Below are 20,912 nucleotides of genomic sequence, written 5' to 3'. Positions count from 1 at the left end.
AATAAAAAAGTAACATTCTCAAACTCTACAGGACTGGAAAAGCTCCAGACAAACACATTCTGAATTAGACTGTTAAAAAAACAATTCCACTGTTTTCTCCCACTTCTCTTCCCTCGGTCCAAACTGTGGCATGGCATGCCTGGAAAAATTGGGGACACAAAACTTGACTGACCCTTTCCCCTTTTTCCTCCCCTCCTCCAAAAAAAATATCACATTTTTTTCAGAAGTGGATGGGGAGTGGAAATATTTGTAGCATTCAGTTGACTATCAAAACACAAAACTTAACACAAACCTTTAGACTCAGAAGAGTCTTGTGCAAACATTGTAGTGCCAATAGAAAGAGAATCTTGTGTTTACAGAACAATCATTGGGAAATAAAACCGAGCGAAAGAACTCTCTGCTATGGAAGCAAAGGCTGGCTGGAGCCAAGATGATAATCCCCAGATAGGGGACGGTGGTTTTGATGGGATGAGGAGGACAATCTAGATGAGGGGATACATAGCTCAGGGTGGAAAGAGTATACATGGGTCTGCTGGTAGACCTGCGGTGATTTAGAATGAATTAAGGAGGATTTCTCACTCTCAAGTCTTTAACAACAGAAGCAGCAATAAAGTGACTCCTCTTCTCATAAACAATACTTCTGAAATTAAGAAAGCTTGAAATAAACCATTTTTGTGTGTGGAAGGACTGTAAGCATTATCCAAGTCTAGTACTCAGAATTCTTTTATACCACACTCTAAGCGATGGATCACTGTTTACTGTAAACATTTTAAATTTTAATCTACTGCGCTTGGAAGCCACCTTGAATCCTGCTGCAGGGGTGCATTTACGCTGTAGAATTAATGCATGATAACTGTCATAGCTAAATAATATGGATGAATGGGAGCTATAGTTTTATAATGTCTTCTAGACTTCTCTGCCAGAGTGCTGGTGCATCAACAAACTGTAACACTCAGGATTCCATAGCATTGGCCATAGTAGTTAAAAGGGTATCAAACTGCATTATTTCCACAGTGTAGATGCACCCCAGAAGAAAGGTGTCATACAAATCAAATAACTAATACATTCCTCTTTTTAAAAAATGAGATTCCACAAGTTTGAAGAACCAACTTTTATATAAAGTATGTGAGCAGAAAAGATTACCATCATTACCATTTCTTCATAATTCAGAGATTACAGTATTTCCATTTTCCCTTCCCATGTTTTCAGTTTCCGATCCAGATTGGGATAACAAAATAAACCATTTAAAGAGGGTTCCCCCCTCTGCATTCGCCTCTCTCCATCACGAGACTGGAAGGAGAAGCGACACAGATCATAGGCAGCCATTTCAATTTGTGCATGACACTGGCAAGGACCCAGGAAAATGCCCACCCATCCAAGCTTATATGATATTAAAGGATAAAGCAGCCCAATAAACTAAGCTGGTGTGGGAGGGAATGATGGGCCAGTATTTGACCACAAGTAATAAATCATAACTAGCGACAGATGAATCAACAAAATACAGGAAGGAAAGGTGAAGCAAAATATTTACTCGTTTTGAAAACCAGAGCTTTTCAAAAGCTATCATGATGCGCAATTTCTCTCTCATACAAAAATAAAAAAATTTAATATGAGGTTATTACAACTGCAAAAATGTATCTCCAATTGTAATAACCTCATCGGTTACTGGCATTTGTAAAACAGGCATCTCCAACTGTAATAACCTCATTATATTTGAACCAGTGGCGCAATGGGTTAGGGTTGTGCCAGCAGGACTGCCGATGGATAGATCGGCAGTTTGAATCCGGAGAGCAGGGTGAGCTCCCGTCTGTCAGCTCTATCTCCCCATACAGGGATATAAGAGAAGCCTCCCGCTGGATGGTAAAACGTCAAACATGCGGGCATCCCCTGGGCAACGTTCTTGCAGATGGCTATTTCTCTCACACCAGAAGTGACTTGCAGTTTCTTAAGTCGCTCCTGACATTATATATATATATATATATATATATATATATATATATATATATATGTATGTATGTATGTAAGCTGTTGGGGTATTCCTCTGTTAATGTAAAAACAAGCAAAGTACATAATATGCTAGATATAAGGTGGAAGAAAAAATGTTGAACTACAGAGAAACTGACAAAAGGGAAGTAGGAAATCCTCTTTTAAAGCTAATTTATGCATTATATTTGTATTTTAGAGTCAGATATAATTAGAGTAGAGCTGTATGTTGTTGTTATTATTAACATACTCTTGTCTTTCTCCCCATAGGAACTGTTAGCAAGAGAAAATGTGTATTTAATCATGTGTATGTATGTATGTACATATAAGTATCATTGTTTTCTATATTTGCATTCTTTTTCTGTTATAAAAATGAATTAACAATAGAAAAAAGGAAAATCACAGAAACTTAAGTTCTAGACATAATGAGTGCAATGGTTTGAACAAGGACGTTTGGGAAAAGATAGGAAGAGCCAAGGCAAGGAGGGCAGATCCAAGCACGGCTGGAAAATCCATTCATGTCATAGATATGTCAAGGATCCCCCCCCCCCCCCAAAAAAATGTGTTGTGCTCACTTCTTCCTGCCTCAACGTCCCCCTTTTAAAAGACCCTAGTAGAGTAATATCTCCTCTAAGAAAACACAGGCTTCCCTCCTCTCATCCAGGCCCAGTGCCCCCAGCCAGCCGTCTGGCTGATGAGCAAGATTTTCCAATTCTCCATCTCACTTCCATTCGCCCCCTCTGGACCCCCGCTGGGTTGGCTGGCGTAAGCGGCCGCTTCGCCTGTTTGAGCTGCTAGACCCAGACACTCGCGCCCTTGTTCCAGACGTCCGTGGGGGTCTCCCCTAGGATAAGAGGCTTGGCTTCCTCTTTGCATGAACAGAACTGCGGAGAAAGAGGACCGCTCAACCGTCGCTGCGATTTTCAAATAATACTTTATGTCCTTCGCACACTCTGCGTGATCCTTTTTTTCCCGTCTTGGCCTTTGCAGCTTTCTCTCCGATCCCTTACTCAGTTTCTAAAAAAAGAACGGCTGGAGTCCCAAAGGAAGCATGATGTCAAGCCATTCAGACCTGCAAGGTACACCGAGACTCCAGGCCCCAGATGTGTGGGAACTTGCTAAACTGCAGCAATGAGAAAGCACTCTGCCTAGGCTCAAAGCCATTCTCATATAATGGCTCCTGTCCTAACAAAACATCGAGGTCATCAAAATGAGTACTTAGGGTGCCTCTACACCAAGCATGGGCAAACTTTGGCCCTCCAGGTGTTTTGGACTCCAACTCCCACAATTCCTAACAGCCGATAGGCTGTTAGGAATTCTGGGAGTTGGAGTCCAAAACACCTGGAGGGCCAAAGTTTGCCCATGCCTGCTCTACACTGTCAAACTACTACAGCCAATGCACATCTTCAGAGTTCTAGTCTGTGAATCAAAGCAAAGCAGAAATGCAATAAAGCCCAACATGGCTTGGGTCCAGATTAACTGAAGGACCTCATCTCCTTTTGTGAGCCTACTAGAGCTCCAAGATAGTCTAGAGGTGTCCTTCCCTCCACCCCACCTTCCAAGCTTTGTTAAGTGGTAACAACGGAGACAGGCTTTGGAATTCTCTCCCTAAAGAGGCCATGATGGCCCCGTCCTTGCTCTCCTTTGTTGGGAGGTCAAAGCACTTTTGTGCTGTCAAGCTTTTATAAATTGACTAACTGGGCTTTTAAGTTTGTATAATGACTACAAGGTGACGTAGACTACATTTCGGGGGAAGGAACCACCTCTGAGGATACTTTGACCAAGAAACCCTTAGGAAATTCAGGCTTTAGCACAGCAGGTTAAACCACCAGCTGTAGTACATCAAAAGTTTAAAGCCCGGGTCAGGGTGAGCACCTGGCCTTTAGCCCAGCTTCTGCCTACCTGGTGGTTCAAAAACTAAATGTACGTAGATGAATAGGTATTTTAAAGGCATCCATAAGGAAATGCTAGAAAAAAAATGCTGATTTGATCAAAAAGCAAGTTTACGAACAATGCTCTTTGGCAGGGAGATAGAGCGACAGCACCGCCCCGCCCCCCCAAAGTGGCTAGATCTGAGCACAAGCTTCCAAGATGCCGAAGATTGGAAAAGCTTATATATACCTCTATCTATGTACAATAGTCTGTCTTGTCAGTATAAACAGCAATGAATGTTTGCCGCCTATGTATGTTCTGTGATCCGCCCTGAGTCCCCTTCAGAGTGAAAAAGGCAAAATGTAAATACTGTAAATAAATAAATACATTCACGGGGGCGTCGTAAGTCAACAGATAACTTGGAGAGGTACACACAGTCTTTTATTATATTTTAATATGTTAATGCTTAATGTCTTAACTTTGTGAGTTGTTTAACGATTATTAAAATGTAACATTTATACTTTTGTAATTGCTTTTGATTGTATTGGTTTAAATGTGTCGTTCGCCACCCTGAGTCCCTTTAATGGGCGAAAACTAGGATATACTCGTAAATATTCATATTTAAAAACACACAAAGGATCCTTTTGATCCCACTTCCTTTTGACCTATCAATAGTCAAAAACACATCAGGGAGGGGAATGAGATGTCTGCCCACCTGAATAAGTATGCAGGGTGTGCACTGATGGATACATTTTCTAATCTAGATAGTTCCAGGATAAAAAAGCAGCAAGAGGGTGAGGGGGGGGATACATGTGGTTCTAATAAAGCGGAGGAAGCAAATGGCTCCAGTTCTTCCTTCAAAGACCAAAGGGTGGTTGGTGACGCCCTTTGGCTGCCAACCAAGGCAGGTGCAACCCGCTGAATGTACCTTTGCCTGGCAACCACCTGCCCAAGCTGACACACCTTTCTCAGAGAACGGAAGAGCTCCTATCCTGGCTCTTGAGTGCACAGGGCCCTTATCTGGAGAACCCTCACAATCAGGTTTATACTCAGTCCTACTCCCAACATGTTTAAATTGAGATCCAGGATGATGTAGTGGTGTGAGCTTTGGACTACCACTCTGGAGACCAGGGTTTGAATCCCTGCTCAGCCATGAAACCCACTGTGCAACCTTAGGCATGTCACACTCTCTTAGAGGAAGGCAAAGGCTTTGAACACATCTTGCAAAGAAAATGCCATGACAGATCATGTTAGGATTGCCATAAGTAGAAAACCCCAAAATCTTACCTCATTATCGCTCATGCCTAGCTCTAACAATTTGGTACTACCATCATGTCTGTTTACTTTGGATTAATCAAAAACAACTAAATACCTTTCCTGTTGTGCCAGGAGGGGCAAGCTCCTGGGGATGCTGGGAGCCAGATTTTGAGGGCTATCAAACAGTTAAAATTTTAACTGTTTTTAATTATATTTTAAGTTTTTGCACCTGTGGGAATTGTGGGAGTTGTAGTCCAAACACCTGGAGGGCGAAGTTTGCACATACCTGATATATACAGAGGCAGACACACAGCATACCATAGCTGAAGCTTGGAAAGTTTGCTTCTATGGACTACAATTATCAGAAACCCTCAATTTTTACTATTTTTAATCATTCAAATATTTAATTTTATTTTACTATATATAATTTATAGGCTCTAAAACTATATAGGGTAAGATTTTGGGTTGTTTTGGGTCCCACTCCCGGGAGAAAAGTGGGGTACAAATCATCATCATCATCACCTCCTCAAATCACTATCACTATCATCTCCTCACCCACTTTTCAAGAGTTCAGGGCAACTATCAGGTCTACATTTTAATAAGAACCCAATTAAAATCACAAGCTACAAATGTCCAAAATCCCAACCCTAAAATCAAAGATTATGCCACTCTAAAGTTACAAATATCTAAAAATCAATTTAAAACATTTGCTAAACTTCAACAAAAGTAATGTGAATAGACTGAGTGGTAAGCATTTGTTATTCTCTATTCCTATGTACTTTTCCGCCTTCACATGCCATCCCCTGTTCAGGGAATGCAGTTTCCCCCAAACAGTCTAGACTCTAGACTTGTGGCTCCATTACATTCTTTTTAATGATCCCAGGGAAACTCAGAGCCACAAAACAGTAATACTTCCATAGGTTTGTTTATCATTGAGGCATGCAAAGTTTATCGTCACAAAACACAGGGCTTCGGTACCGCACCTAGCATTTAGAGGAAAAACAACCACCCACAAAAGCATTTGGCCCAATTATGCACCCAAAGAACTCCCATTAGTGCAAATTATCAGGTCCTAATGTACATCTATACTGTAGAATTAATGTAATTTGACACCACTTGAACTGCCATGGCTCAATGCTATGGAGTCCTGAGATTTGCAGTCTGATGAGGCACCATTACTGTACAAAGAAATAAAACGACAACACCCATGATTCTATAGGTTTGAGCCATGGTAGTTGAAGTGGAGCAGAATTGCATTCATTCTACAGTGTAGATGCACCTCTGGTCCTTGCTTCAAGAACATATGAGTCTTGGCTTTAGCTTTCTCCTACCATGACCATATTTTAATTTTAAAATAATTTTCCATCCAGCACATTCCACGCTGTCTCCCAGTGGGCCCCGCTCCTTTCCCCACCTGCAAGGATTGGACAATGCCCAACTGAGTGAGTCGGAGGCTAGACCAACGCCAAGAAACTCCGAGTCCTGCCAAACCGTGCCCGGCCAAGTGGCACTAACTCACCAGCTGCGCCCTCTTTGGCTAATTAATTTGCTGAGCAATCCCAGGGTGAAGCCGTTCGGGAGGTGGCAAACAATGGCCGCAGGCCCCTTGAAGCCTTAGCCAAGCAGAATCCCTCAAACAGTGTTCCTTTCCCCAAAAATCCCCGATTGGCTCCAACTTCAACCAAAAGAAAAAGCAGGTCACTGAGGTGTTAGTGGGTTAACCAGAAGGAAATTTGGGACTTTATAGCACTTCCTGCTCAAGCTGCGTAATGCCGAAACGTGCCAGGTTGGCGTCCTCTCGGCAATGCTTTTGCGCCTCCAGAAAACTGCACTTATTCAGAAAGCAAACAGCCACATTCTTCTAGAACATGAGGGTGCAATCCTTCTGAAGTTCAGGCAATTGCTTCACTTCTAAAGGCAAAGAATCCTGGCCAAAGAAAATGTGGCAGCAATCATAATGTGGCTGACAATTAGAACAAGGGAATAATAAAGGGACTAGAGGTGCCAAAGGGCCAGGATTTTTTAAAAGAAAGAGCATGACAAGAACAACTAACTCTTCTCTTACCCCCTTAGGAGAAGTATATTATGCATTATTGGGCAGCATCAAGACAGAAATACTTACAGTACTCATTTATACCAATCTGATTGCTGATGATAGGAGGACAAGAAGCTTGTGGCCTTTCAGATGTTGTTGGACTACAACTCCCATCAGTCTTATTAGTACAACTAATGACTGGAGTGATGGAAGTTGTCTACAAAGCCGGACAAGGACTGTACATCCTTCATTTCTTGCTAAACTTACTTTTGGATTACAGCTCCCACACTCCTCCAGCTAGTTACTAGTCATACTAAAGGATACTGGAATTGGTAGTCCAAAAAGTAAGATTTCCACACTAAAACTTGAATATGCACTTAATTTTTCAGTTGGCCGCTCTGCTGGGAATGCCTATGAAATTTCAGAAAACTGGATCCTGAAATGCCTTGGGAAGGAAAGGAGGTCTACTAGATTTAAAAAAGTTGGAGTTCTGCTATTACTCCCATGCATGGATGCTCGAGGAACCAGGCTTAGTAACATCACAAGATTCTTTTTAAATAGGTGATGAATCATTCATTCATTTCACATTATGCCTCCATGGATTGCTGAAACCCATGCATGTGGACACACATGTAACTGAACTAATGGACACCCTTCTCAAGAAAGGAGAAGGCGGTACAATGACGGAGATGTTATCAGAGGATGTATTTCTGGTCTCTCCGGATGCAAACTTGCAAAGGATGGAAGAGAAAAAAGTTCTAACTGGGATTGCAAATTGCAAAAAATTACAAATAAAAAGCAGTGGGTTAAAGAAAGCAGATGCCAATACAACAGTTTTTGTATATATATTAAAAGAGGGATGCAAATCCTTTCTCTATCCTGCTCCACAGAGACTGCCCTGCCAATGCCCCTTTGCGCTCGGCTGATGGTTTGAAACTGGCAGCGCCCGCAATGGAATCACAAGAATGCCCTTGAAAACCCACAGCCTGATTGGCATCAGCAAGTACGGCAACCTGGACATCACGGGTGCTTCAAGCCATTGCCGTGCAAAAATAAACGTAGATGGCCAGTTCTGGAGGTAGAAAGAAGAATACATTTCGGGGGTAATATGGATCGGTCACATTACTTTCAGGTCATCCTAGGCTGTGGGTTTGATCTGGCCCGGATATTCGGAAAGGAAGCCACAAGGTGTGGCACCGTGCCCGGGGGTAATTGGTTCCAAATGCGTCTCCCTCTGGGGTGCGGCATGGGTAAAGAGGCAGAAAAACGCAGATCTCTGTCGAGGTGCCAGTCGAGCTATCTCATCTTCAAAGCTGGTTGAGGATGGGAACCAAGAAGGGTGTGGTGCCCAGCTTTCCAACAGGGAGAGGCTTGGAGCCAGGATTTCTGAATTTTCGGTCCCGGGATGGGATCACATCAGAAGGACAGAGAAGCGAGATGAGAAGGGAACAGGCGTCATGGGGTTAAGAGCGGGAACCGACATCCCACGGGTTGAAGCCTTCCCATAATTGTTAGTTATGATAACCAGCAGAGTTTGTTTTGTTTGGGATGACTGAAAAATTTCTGGAGCACTGCCTCCCCGATTTCAGAGGCCAGTTAAAACCCAAGAAGGCGGTGCCCTCCTCACACGCTCGGCTTGTTCCTCGGCTGCCTGCTCAAGCCTACTTCCTTTAAGAGTCATCCTTAAGAGTCATCCTTGCTGCTGTTCACCTGTCAAAAGATCTTGTTCCAACAGCAACAAAAATGTGAATGCAAATACAGAAACGCCAACAAAAGCCACTTTGCACCGTGCACCCCAATGAACTTCAGACAACTGCCAGCCGCTCCCTGAATCAGCACAGAAGGCCTCCCAGCTCCCAGAAAGCCAGGGACTCCTGTTTTCTGTCACCAGGGTGGACTGGAAATCTCTCCAGTCCTAGACTTTTTCATCATCTGACAAATGTTGAACAGGTCTTACTTGTTTTGCTGTCAGCTCAAAGGACTGATCAGAGTTTGGCAGTTCAGCAAGCCAAGCTGAGTGATGTCTTTTCCATAAGGAATAATGGCAAAACCCAGCCAATGGACCTTCGGAAATATAATTTTGTGGCACTGTACCACTCTCCTGCACACCTAGGACGAAGACCAACCATCTTTGGGGAAGCAGACACCAGTTGTAAATGCAAACAATGTTCCCTCATTCTGCCCCTGTAATTCTAGCTTTTTAGAACTACAACATGGAGAAAGATGGAGGTTAAGCACATGACTTTTGAGGACTATACCGACTGGAATCCATCAGTCAATATGACCAGTGGGAAACTAAGAAATATAGTCACAGAATAAATGTTCCCAAGTTCTAGACAAAGCAATATCAATATGCAGAAAACTGCCTCACTAATCCTGTAGTGTTTCCTTTGCAATGCTGTCGGTCCTCTTGTCAAAAGGAAAAATCAAGATAACAGCTTGGATATTTGCATTACAGGATAGCTAAGGTCAAAATAGAAGGGAAGCCACGTGGGCAAATCATTATTGTCCACGTCTAGGGCCTAGCACAGCTTCTCAGCACATCATCTTTTCCTCTATGACAGCTTTCTCAATCTGGGGTACTTTCACACTGCATAGTTATAGCACCATGATTCCACATCAACTGCCACGGCTGCATCCTATGGAATCCTGGGGTTTGTAGTTTGCTGAGTTACCTGGCTGAGATGCCTAACTGCAACCCCCAAAATAGCACAGAATGGAAATGTGGGATATTATGCTATAACTGCATAGTACCAAAGGTGCCCCAGTTCAACCCATCTGGAGGTCCCCAGGTTGGAGAAGCTGCCTCTGGAAGACCAGTTCCCCGTGTTGTTTCTCATCACTTGAACATCAAGGACCACCACCTGTACTCCTTGCATTTCGCTTAACTCATGGAGACCGCAAGGGAGATGAGAGAGCATATACAATTCTGCATCTTCATGGCACGCTACGGTGGCCACGCTTCTAAGCTCTCCGCTACCCTTGAGGGTTTAAGGCTGACAGAACGAGTTGCAAAAGCAGCCGCCTTGCCATTTCTGTAGCATGGAGCTCTGGCAGCTGCCTCTCGTGAGAAGGGGAAAGGGGACAGCTGATATAAGGAGGAAGAGAGAGGACCACCCACTCAATTCATAGCTGCAAATCTGACATACCAATTTTCAAATATACATTTACCTACATCTCACAGAGCATATATATCTTATTGGTTTATTAGTTTTATTGTTTTGTTTTTATTGTTCTGTTCGGGCTTGGCCTCATGTAAGCTGCCCCGAGTCCCTTCGGGGAGATGGGGCGGGGTATAAAAATAAAATTATTATTATTATTATATCTCCACATTGAGATGTTCATGGCATATTACTCGCTAAAACTGAAGGACTTTAAAGTCGAAGAAAAGCAGAAGGACTCAGTGTAGAAAACCTGTGGCCCTGCTGAAATTGAGTATCCCTTATACAGAATCCTTTGGATCATAAATATTATGGATTTTGAAATAGTTGTATCTACATATGCATACATAATGAGGTATCATGGAGATGGGATCCAAGCCTTCACATGAATTGCATTTATGTTTCATATACCTCTTATACACATAAGCTGACAATTGTATATATTATTTTTAATAATTTAATACATGAAGCAAAGTTTGTTTATACAGAACCATCAGAAAGCAAAGGCATCGTGATCTTAGCCACTTATATGGATATTTCTAAACTTTGGAGTACTTGAATGCAGGAATTTCATATAAGAGATGCTCAATTTTTAGCAATCATTTTGGCTGCGGGTTTTGGAAGTTGAGGATAAATTATCCATCCAGTCCTGAATTTAACAACTGGTGATATCCACTATCTACTATGAAATAAACATTTTAAAAATCTGTTTCTTTTTGCAATAATATAAATGCCGCAGTTATTAAATCAGAACAAATTGGAAAACTAACATCACTCTACATGTGGGCACGCCTTATGATATTCCATGTTCTCCATCTTGAGACACTTGAGATGTCTACACCCTACACTACAGGAGAAATTATACCATTTAGCCAGTATTGCACTATCTGAAATCCACCAGTAGCAGCCAGTAATGAAAGGACCATGGCATTGACATCTCCAGCCTATCCTCTGTTCAGATATCAACCAGCATGCCAATATCTTAAATCAAGAAATAGCTTCCTAAGATCTACAGAGATAATCGCAGGAACACCTCAGCAAGTGAGAGTCCAAAGTGGCAGGTTAAAACCCAGAACCTCAATCAGTGACTAAGGCTGGATGAGAAACTCATTCCTGGACATTCAGAAGACTGGGCCACTTGGAAGGCGGTGAGCAGACTGAGCTCTGCTACCACGAGATGCAGAGCTAACCTTAAAAAATGAGGCTAAACATAGTGGGGTCCACGATATGCGAGTGTGGAGAAAAGCAAACCACAGACCACTTACTACAATGCAGTCTGAGCCCTGCCATATGCACAACAGAGGACCTCCTTACAGCGACACCAGCCTGAGGCTATTTTATCATCACGACCTACAGACTGTTAGGAATTATGGGAGTTGAAGTCCAAAACACCTAGAGGGCCAAAGTTTGCCTATGCCTGGTCTATGAGATTATTTGGGGTGTGGTCAGGGGACAAACTACTGAATTCCCCAAGAAAAGGGTTAAAGAATGAGCTATGAAAATAAAATGAATTTTTATTTTAAAACCTAATTTTGTTTGGTAGCAGAAGAGCCAGAATTCTTCTGGGAATCTTCTGGTAGTTCCCCAAATTATGTGTCCAGGCTCTGTGTTTTGAACTGGAGAGTCCTTGGTTATTTAGCAGGAAAGTCACAAGCAATGCATTAAAGCGAAAGAAGGACAGAAGAGAAAGGGCTCCCAGATTCATCTGGAAACAGGATGGAGGGCCGCGTGTGTCCCAGCCAAGTGGCGGGGAGCCAGGACTCCCAAGTACTCCAGGCCTCTCTGGGACAACAGCCACTATCTTTGTAACTCTCCTAGTCACAGACTGAAAAAACAAACCTGACTTGAATGTGTGTCACTCCATGGGTGCCTTGTGCTTGTGTCAAGTTTATATATCGGCGAGTGTGCAACACTTCGGCATCTGCCCTCTGAGTCTTGGCTCCCTCCCCTTTCTCCGGAGCTGACGACATGCCTGCTAATTGTTTTGCCGGCCGGCTCATATAACTCCCAACGTCCCCAGACCCTTCTGCCAGAAATCCCTGTTCCAAGTTTAGGAATGAGGCAGGAGGGCTGGGAGATGGGGGGCAGGGAGCAGCCCGCTTGCATGCCCATCGCTGCTATAAATACCAGCTGTGGAGAACACATCTCTTTAGTCCTCTGGCCCAGACACAGCATTTAGGAAACCCAGAAAAGCAATAAGAATGAACTTCTCTCAATTATGGTTGCATTAAGACAAACTATGTGTGCAGCTACACTGTAGAATTCATGCAGGTTAATATCACTTTTAATCACCAGGACTAAATGCTATGGAATGCTGGGAGTTGTAGTTTGATGAGGCACCAGGACTCCAGCAGAAGAGGTTAAGGAGCTTGTAAAACCACAACTCTCTTTTTTTCATATCAGGAATAACTTGAGACACTGCAAGTCACTTTTGAAGTGAGAGAATTGGCCATCTGCAAGGATTTTGCACAGGGGACACCCGGATGTTTTGATGTTTTACCATCCTTGTGGGAGGCTTCTCTCATGCCCCTGTATGGGGAGCTGGATCTTACAGAGGAAGCTTATCCGCGCGCTCTCCGGATTCAAACCGGCAACTTTCAGGTCAGCAACCCAACCTTCAAGTCAGCAGTCCTGCTGGCACAAGTGTTTAACCCATTGTGCCACCAAGTATTGTCAAACTGTATTAATTCTACAATGTAGACTCACCCATAGTCTGACTTAAAGCTAGCAGAATTGAAATACATTCATTCTTTTTTTCTTTCTGGAATCTAAGGTCCTTTCCACACAACTGTATAAAATCCACATTGAACTGGATTATATGGCAGTGTGGACTCAGATAACCCAGTTCAAAGCAGATATTATAGATTATCCCCTTTGATATTCTGGGTTATATGGCTGTGTGGAAGGGCCCTAAGTCTCCTTCTCTTTTTACGTCCCTCTCTGATTTGTATGCCTTAAATATGTTTTAGGTTTCAATCCATACATTGTTATGATTTTTAATGTTAGTTCTTCTGAGTTTCCTTTGGCAGAGAAAAAGTGGGTATAAATACTACTACAGTAGAGTCTCACTTATCCAACATTCACTTATCCAACATTCTGGATTATCCAACACAGTCTGCCTTTTAGTAGTCAATATTTTTGTAGTCATTATTTTCAATACATTGTGATGTTTTGGTGCTAAATTCGTAAATACAGTAATTACTACATTACGTTACCATGCATTGAACTACTTTTTATGTCAAATTTGTTGTAAAACATGTTTTGGTGCTTAATTTGTAAAATAATAATCTAATTTGATGTTTAATAGGCTTTTCCTTAATTCCTCCTTATTATCCAACATATTCACTTATCCAACGTTCTGCCAGCCCATTTAGGTTGGATAACTGAGACTCTACTGTACTAATAATGATATAATAACACAACTCTGTAGGGTTCTCCGTTCAGCAATTTGGAATTGAATGCTCCAATTTAGCCCATAGCTAAATAAATGAGCACAAATTAGCACATGCCTCCATAAATTACCAGCATTAATCATCTTTCCTATAAAATGCATACCAGAAACTCTTAACAAGAGTTCACAAATGTATAGGAAACATATGCAATATCAAAGATGAATAAATAAATCCATAATCAAAATCCACTTCTGGCAAAATATAGTATGATCTTGCTATCTACAAAGGGATACATTTTCAGGCTTTGCTCAAAAAACTACTGATAACAGTAAAACTTATTGAAATGAAGAATCCATTCCAATAATATAGTCATATTGGAGGGCCTAGAACAGGCATGGGCAAACTTCGGCCCTCCAGGTGTTTTGGACTCCAACTCCCACAATCCCTAACAGCCCGGCTGTTAGGAATTGTGGGAGTTGAAGACCAAAACACCTGAAGGGCTGAAGTTTGCCCATGCCTGACCTAGAAGATACTTAAAGAGGTCATATTTTGTCAGGATATGATAAATGAAGCCAATTCCACAGATACAGGATCATACTGTACTAACTTGTTTCCAGGTGAGAAAATCAGGCAGACAATCTTTAGACCCAAAGAGCTTCCAATTGCCAAAACAAAACAACAAAAACACAACCCAAATGCGTTTTGAACAACCATATTCATACATGAAAAAAATATAGATCAAAAAATAGTGATTATATTCAAATTGCTGATTTAAGAAACACCTCAAATTTTCAAACAGTGAAATTACTGGATGGGAAATAGATTTAGCCCTACATGAAATAAATCAACTGAAATCACAGAAAATAATCCAAGTCCTATTGTTATCAACATATCGAAACAAAAGATGACTAGTTCTATATTTGAGCTATCTCTGAGGATGCCTGCCTGCCTGCCATAGATGTGGGTGAAACGTCAGGAGAGAATGCTTCTGGAACATGGTCATAAAGCGTGGAAAACTCACAGCAAGCCATGAAAGCCTTCAACAACACATCTATTTCTTTAATTTCACAAACTTAAAAATTCAACATGTGTATATAGAGTGGGGGCTTATAGTCAGTCATACAACTTTGAAACCAAATGCCTGCAAAATTCAACCTTTTAGATCACGCTCATCTTTGCTCCCTACAAACACAGAGTACAATGTAAGATTTCCATTGTTTTTTTCCACATATTTGACAAAGCAGGCCCTAGTTGATGGAAAGTTACACAAGAATATATATGTGTGTCTGTGTGTGCATGAAGTCTTGCCCACAGGACTCTTGTTTTCACTGCATCAGATCAACACAGCCACCCTCCTCTGGAATTCAGGATTCTGTTGACACAGCAAGTTCCAAATGCTAAGCATTCCCCGGATTTGCGGATCAGATCCGTGCATTTTGTTGGGACTTTTAGATAAAACTCCTAATTGGTTTGAATACATTTGGATGGTTCTTTTCAGCTGCCTTGAATTAGAGGGTGAGAGGCACAAGCAATGCTCCCCCTGCCCTGAGCCAAATGACAAATACCTCCCTTTTCACCAAGAAAACATACAACCGCATTCCTGAAATACTTGGTATTATTTTGGGCATCACAGTGAGAAATTCCTGCACTTCTGCTCCAAAATGCCATGGATGCATGCATCCAATCTTTCTCTCTCTCGGCTCAGTGATTCCACTGCGGTGGCCAACAGATAACTGCACTTATGCACGACAAAAACACACACACACATATATAAATGCACACAGATGTTTCGTGCAACCACATTATCTTTGAGAATTTGGCTTTAGGAACAATAGCACGAATTCAGGACAGTAAGAAGCCTATACATGAGGCATGGGCAAACTTGGGCCCTCTGGGTGTTTTGGACTTCAACTCCCACAATTCCTAACTGCTGGTAGGCTGTTACCGTGTTTCCCCAAAAATAAGACAGTGTCTTATATTAATTTTTGCTCCCAAAGATGTGCTAGGTCTTATTTTCAGGGGATGACTTATTTTTCCATGAAGAAGAATTCACATTTATTGTTGAACAAAAAATAAACATTTATTATACACTGTACAGTAGTTGTCATCACAAACCATCATAACCAGACAAACTGTGAATCCTATCAATAATTTCTTGTTACTACCATTATTTACTTATTTATTTACAGCATTTATATTCCACCCTTCTCACCCCGAAGGGGACTCAGGGCGGATCACATTACACATATAGGCAAACATTCAATGCCTTTTAACATAGAACTAAGACAAACAAACATAGGCTCCGAGCAGGCCTCGAACTCATGACCTCCTGGTCAGAGTGATTCATTGCAGTGATTCATTGCAGCTGCTCTCCAGCCTGCGCTACAGCCCGAGCCCATTATTTCCATGTACAACAATCTATGGTACATACATTTATTGATCCTGCATGCTCTGGTATTGTGTTTGGCAGGTGTGTTTCCAAACACAAACTTTGCTAGGTCTTACTTTTGGGGGAGGCCTTATATTTAGCAATTCAGCAAAACCTGTACTAGGTCTTATTTTTCGGGGGTCTTATTTTCGGGGAAACAGGGTAGGAATTGTGGCAGTTGAAGTCCAAAGCACCTGTAGGGCTGAAGTTTGCCCATGCCTGCTATACATGCAAGTTACTATGAGTCCAAACATGGCCTGCTCTGATCCAGTATATCTAGGGGTACAGCTACACTATAGAAATAATGCAGTTTGACACCACTTTAACTACCATGACTCAAAGCTGTGGAATCATGGGAGCTGTAGTATGGCGAGGCCAGCACTGTTCATCAGAGAAAGCTAAAGACCTTGTAAAACTACAACTCCCATATGTCCATAGCATTGAATCATGGCGGTTAAAATGGCTTCAAACTGTATGAAATCTACAGTGTAATTGACAAATGGGTGTTATATCAGAAACCTTAATTATCATATATCCTCATGTAATATCCTCCCTTGTCATTCCTCTGTTTACAAATGAAATCAGCACTACAACCAGTCCTTTTTGTTTTTACAGTAATAGCTTTCTGTCTTCTAAATATATTTTACATAGGTTTTGATTATTCATGTTTAGAGAGTTCTGCATTTAATTCTAGTTAAGTTCTAAATGGTACATTTAATTTTTACCACTGTTCAACACTTTTGAATCTAAGAGAGAATAAAGTGGTATATAAATAATAATAATAATAATAATAATAATTGGGTGCCGTGCCAAAAGATCTCAGCCGGCATTGAAAACAATAGAGATTGACAAAATCACGATCTGCCAACTGCAAAAGGCCACCCTACTGGGATCTGCACGCATCATCCAAAAATACATCACAGAGTCCTAGACACTTGGGAAGTGTTCGACTTGTGATTTTGTGATACGAAATCCAGCATATCTATTTTGTTTGCTGTGTCATAATAAAGTAATAATAATAATGTGTTGTTGAAGGCTTTCATGGCGGGAATCACCGTGTTGCTATGAGTTTTCCGGGCTGTATGGCCATGTTCCAGAAGCATTCTTTTCTGACATTTCTCCCACATCTATGGCAGGCATCCTCAGAGGTTGTGAAGTATATTGGAAACTAGGCAAGGGAGGTTTATATATCTGTGGAAGGTCCAGGGTGGGAGAAAAAATTCGTCTGTTAGAGGCAAGTGTGAATGTTGCAATTAATCACCTTGATTATTATTACCATACTTGTATCCTGCCTTTCTCTACCACGAAGGGGACTCAAGGCGGCCTTACAAAGGCAACAATTCAATGCTGCATCTATACATACATCAATGAATAAACAAAACATTAAAACCAACCAATTAAAAGATAACATTAAAACAAGAATTAAAATCACATGATCCAAATCATATTCCAAGACCAATCCAGTCCGAGTCATCATTGAATTAGTTTATAGTCTATTATTGCACTGCTCCCATTATTTAACAAAAGCCTGACCCCAAAGCCATGTTTTTAGTCATTTTCTGAAGGCCAGGAGGGTGGGGAGCGATCTAATTTCATTAGGGGAATCCAGAGAAGCCACTGAAATCCACAAGCATGGAGGACACAATGAAAGTCAACAAAATCTGGCTACCAGTATTAAAAAAAACCTCTAAAATCAGGACAGCAAAGAACAACACTCAGAAAACAGGGGAATTCCAGACATGAAACAATCAGGGCCAGCTAACACCTCCCAACGAAAGATTCCTCAAGCAGGAATCAGCCAGGCTTTGAAACTGCAAAGCTTTTCAATGCTAATCAAGGTGATTAAATGCAACATTCACACTTGCCTCCAACAGACATGAGTACCTTCTCCCACTCTGGACTTTCTACAGATATATAAACCTCTCTTATCTAGTTTTCAATATACCTCACAACCTCTGAGGATGCCTGCCATGGATGTGAGCGAAACGTCAGGAGAGAATGCTTCTGGAACATGGACATACAGCCCGGAAAACTCTCAGCAACCCAGTGATTCTGGCCATGAAAGCCTTCGACAACACATCATCATCATCATCATTATTATTATTTGTATACCAATTTATTCTCTCTTAGATTCAAAAGTGTTGAATAGTGGTAAAAATTCAATGTATCACATAAAACTTAACTAGAATAAATGTGGGCAAAACATCTGGAAGATGGCCATGCAGCCTGGAAAACTCACAGCAACCCAATAATAATAATTATAATGCTTTACAATGTTAAGAAAGAAGGGGAGCAAATCCACCCATCACATACATGCCCCCAACAAAAAGCCTTTGAGGTTCTGTAGTTCTTTTTCCTACCTCTAAATTAGCAGTAATGTGTGCCTTTAAAAATATATATTTTCTTTATTTGAATGACAAAACAAGCTTGGAAAGGACCGCAGATCTGTACCTGAGCAAAGCCCCAAATGGAGTGTAGGCGGGGATGGGGGAAAGGGAAAAAAATAAAGCACCAGGAGGAAAGAAAAACCCTGCAGAAATCCAGCAGCTGACATTCTCTGGCTGGTCACCAATAAAGGCTAGAGATAGATGGAGGAATGGACACCCAAAGTCAAGGATAAGGTAATGAAATGGCTACAAAAGGGGTGGATTGTAGAGCACAGCTTGCTGAATCAATGAATGACATCCAGTATAGAGAAAAGATAAAAAAGGCAGGTGACTATAGAGAAAACATCCAAAAGGGGGGGGGGGGTAATAAGACAGGTAGGTGAGAGCAAGGAATGGCTGGAAAATGTCAAAGCAATGCAGATTTATAATAACAAAAATATATATAATATAGTCACAAAAATAAAATAATATAATCACAAAATCAACAATATAATAACAAAAATAAAATAATATTCTGTGCCATTTCCATCCCAAACCCAACCCACAACCATGCAAGGCTAAATCACAGCTTCCCTGCCATTTTTTTCCTTTGCAGATCCTAAGCCAGACCCTCCCAATGACAAGGAAAGGATCACACCTCTTCTTAAGCTCATCAACTATTTCAAGCCATGGCACTTATAAATAAAAATTACATAAGGGCACAAAGTCTGTGTCCTATAAGGAAAGGATCCTTATAGGACACGGCAAAAGAAAAGAAGGAAAAACAACCAGACAGGGCCCTAAGCAAGGTCTATATACTGTACCTCCGGAGACAGAGATCCTCTCTCCTCCAAGGCCCAACCGCAACTGAACTGCCACTGCCTCGGGGGAGGAGTCCGGGCCCTTTAGCCACGCCCACTACGACCAATCAGGTGCATAAAGGGGTGGGGTCGAATCGTGAGGAGAGGATAGGCTGAAGGAGGCCGCCGCGCACACCCTTTTGGATGAATGACAGGCGAGTCGGCCAACCAAAAGGAGCCGGACCCTTTTGGAAGCTGAATGGGCCTCTTTGTGTGTGAGCAGATCGTGAGAGGATGGCGAAGGCGGGCGGGGGAGGATGAATGAGGCCTATTGTCTGCTGGGAGGGGGTTGGGGTGACGTCAGAGGCTGGACCCCCCACAAGTTTCTTCCCCAAAGCCATGCATTTCCTTCCTTCCCCTCTCAGATCATGCATGGATCTAAAAGATCCACAAGATCCCCAAACTTTGGAAGGCCATGCTGCCAAAGAATTATATGCCATACCCTTCCTATTGCATTAATCCCCCTATCATCCCACTTTAATTCCCTGTCGTCCCACTTTTTTCAGATTTTTCACATTGTCCACACTGTAGACTTAACGCAGTTTGATACCACTTTAATGCCTATGGCTTGATGCTATGGAATGAGATATATATATATATATATATATATATATATATATATATATGCCATACCATTCCTATTTCATTAATCCCCTATCATCCCACTTTAATTCCCTGTCGTCCCACTTTTTTCAGATGTTTTCACATTGTCCACACTGTAGACTTAACACAGTTTGATACCACTTTAATTGCTATGGCTCAATGCTATGGAATCCTGGAGATTGTGATTCGGAACTCTTTGGCAGAGAGGGCTAAAGGCCTTGTCAAGCTACAACTCCACTGAGTCATGGCAGTTAGAAGTGGTATCAAACCGCAATAGGTCTATAGTGTAGATGCATCTCCAGTTTCTCTCTCCATCTTTTTTTTTTTTTTAGTTTAATCACTGCTAACTGAGGCCCCTTCCACACAGCTGTATAAAATCCACATTAAACTGGATTACATGGCAGTGTAAAGTCAGATAATCAATTTCAAAGCAGACATTGTGGATTATCTGCCTTGATATTCTGGGTTATATGGCTGCATGGAAGGGTGTTGAGGTCAAACTGCAAAAGTTTTCATTCGGTTAATTCATTAATGGCTGGCATATCTCTACTTAATTAATTGATGTACATATACATATACATGATATGCATATAAATGAATGATATGAGGATACATGGCCAATTAGGCCCCTTCTACATTACCAGATTATCTGCTTTGAACTGGATTGTATGGCAGTGTGGACTCAGATTATCCACTTCAAAGCAGATAATGTGAATTATTTGCCTTGATATTCTGGAGGCCCCATCTATAACTGCCATGTAATACAGTTTCAGAATGCAGATTAATTGTATTGAACTGGATTATATGCGTTTACACTTCCATATAATCCAGTTCAATGCAGTTAATCTGCATTCTGAAACTGTATTATATGGCCGTGGCGGCCCCTTCTACATAGCCATATAAAATCCAGATTATCTGCTTTGAACTGGATTATATAGCGGTGTAGACTAAGGGC

At 41.6% G+C, this 20,912-nt stretch overlaps 1 protein-coding gene across 13 annotated transcripts in view; it reads right to left on the bottom strand.

The window, feature by feature from the left end:
- LOC100553074 (myosin-10) overlaps nt 1-19,383 on the bottom strand; it is a 79,287-nt gene extending 59,904 nt beyond the window's left edge. For all 13 annotated transcript variants that reach the window (XM_008117179.3, XM_016996062.2, XM_016996063.2 and 10 more), the window contains exon 1: nt 19,319-19,383. The gene's annotated coding sequence lies outside the window, so the exon portion shown is untranslated. The remainder of the gene's footprint in view (nt 1-19,318) is intronic.
- Between the last annotated feature and the right edge of the window lie 1,529 nt (nt 19,384-20,912).

This window comes from Anolis carolinensis, chromosome 6, assembly GCF_035594765.1.
Source record: "Anolis carolinensis isolate JA03-04 chromosome 6, rAnoCar3.1.pri, whole genome shotgun sequence".
Classification (NCBI taxonomy): domain Eukaryota; kingdom Metazoa; phylum Chordata; class Lepidosauria; order Squamata; family Dactyloidae; genus Anolis; species Anolis carolinensis.
Note: the sequence above shows the minus strand (reverse complement) of the source record. Positions and strands in the feature narration are given on the sequence as shown.